This window comes from Oryx dammah, unplaced genomic scaffold (assembly GCF_014754425.2).
Source record: "Oryx dammah isolate SB20612 unplaced genomic scaffold, SCBI_Odam_1.1 HiC_scaffold_3, whole genome shotgun sequence".
Lineage (NCBI taxonomy): Eukaryota > Metazoa > Chordata > Mammalia > Artiodactyla > Bovidae > Oryx > Oryx dammah.
The window spans coordinates 44,846,964-44,848,827 of NW_024070187.1; the positions used below are offsets into that span (position 1 = coordinate 44,846,964).

The 1,864-nt window shown below is 49.8% G+C and overlaps 1 non-coding gene across 1 annotated transcript; it reads left to right on the forward strand.

Moving 5' to 3' along the window:
- The first annotated feature begins 1,153 nt into the window (after nt 1-1,153).
- TRNAA-UGC lies at nt 1,154-1,228 on the forward strand. Its single transcript has one exon. It is a non-coding gene; the product is annotated as a tRNA-Ala (tRNA).
- The last annotated feature ends 636 nt before the right edge of the window (nt 1,229-1,864 follow it).

The following is a 1,864-nucleotide window of genomic DNA, read 5'->3' on the forward strand; positions in this document are numbered from 1 at the left end:
TGCTCCTTTCCAAGTGGGAAGATGGTTAATTCAAATGGAAGTTGAAAAGAGGTTAATGAAGACGGAGATGCTATTTTCAGAGGCTTGGGCAGAGTGAAGGTAACCAACAGAGGATTATGAAACACCCGGGGACCAGCAAGAACAGGATGCTGGAAGAGGGGAGATGGGGTTTGTGAATATGAATGTGGAAGGGACTGAGGCCGCCTTACAGGTGCTGTAGCCGTGGGGAGAGGAAGTAAGTGCTGCCAAATCAAGGCTGGCAGGGAGGGAGTGAAGGAGCAGCACCTTCTGCCTCCCTCTCCTCCAGCTTCCCATCCTCTGCTGGTGATTTCCCATCCTCTGCTGGTGATTTCCCATTCTCTGCTGGTGATTTCCCAGCACTCATTTTCCCCTGACTAAACCCAACTGGAAGCCAAAGGACAGAGGAATCCAGCAGATTCCAGGTCCTAGAGGACAGAGGATGGATCTAGGGTAAATACAGGATTAACAACCCCTCTACCCAACAAAGAGGCTTCCCGGGTGGCCCCAAGAGTAAAGAATCCACCTGCAATGCAGGAGATGCAAGAAATAAGGGCTCAGTCCCGGGGTCAGGAAGATCCCCTGGAGGAGGAAATGGCAATCCTCTTCACACTCTTACCTGGAGAATTCCATGGACAGAGGAGCTGGTGGGCTACAGCCTATAGGGTCACAAAAAGTTGGAGTTGAGTACACACACACACATCCCCCACAAAGACTGTTTCTTACTGGGGATCCAGGGCAACATATTGAAAGTGGTGTATGTTCCCTGAGCCACATCAACTGGGAAGGGATGTGTCACAGCTGGAGCTCACCCCAAATTTCATGTGCTCCCTATGGGGCAGCTCAGGGTCTCCTGACTACTTTGGGCCAGTGGACTGGCAGCAGAAGGGATGTGTCACATTCTGGCCCAAGCAGTTAGAAGCCAGTGGGACTCCTCCATCTCTCTCTTCCTCTCACACAGAGAGACTGTAGAGGCCACAGTTTCAAGACAGTGCAGCTTCAAGATGGAAGAGGAATGGCCACCCTGCATCAGATTTAGCCCAAGAAAGAAGAAACTCTTTCCTGGGGTAAGCCTGTGAGATTTGGGGATGGAGTATAATCTATCAGTCCCAACATGCAGAAGAAGATGAGGATTGCCCTGATGGTCCAGTGGCTAAGACTCTGCTCTTGCAATGCAGCGGGCCCAAGTTCGATCCTTGGTCAGGGAGCTATATCCCACATACTGCAACTAAGAGTTTGTGTGCCACAACTAACACCTGGAGCACCCAGGTAAATAAACATTAAAAAAAAAAAAAAAAAAAAGGAGGAGGAGGAGATGACCCAAGCCAGGAGGTGCCCTGGGGAGTGGAGAAAATGTCCCTGATGAGACTTGGAAATATGCTGGAAAGAATTTAAAAGAAAAAAAATCACCCCACCCACCTCTATCCCAGAAGGCCCCTGGACATCGACTGTTTCCTGGGATCCTACCTGTCTCCTCCGAATGAGTGGGCCTCACGAAGCAGCGCTTAGGGGCAAGGAGTAGGGGGACTGAAGGTGCGAAGTGGGGATGGGGAGCAATAAACCAGGGTCTCAGTTTCCTGGGTGGGGAGGGTAGAAGTAGGAGAGGGGAGGGGTACTTCCCCGGAGTCCTCAGCCTGGCAAAGGCTCTAATTAGAAACTACACGTTTCAACAATGAAGCATTTTTTCTTTTAAGGAGCTGAGGTGCTGAGGTAAATATACCCTTTGAAGATCTGTTTGTGCCATGAACATCAAAGGGTAAGGAGGGTCCCTCTCTGAAATTTAAATGTAAGGCTTTACCTCTCAACAGCTTGCTGCTGTTTCAAATTAATGCCTAGAACATCACAG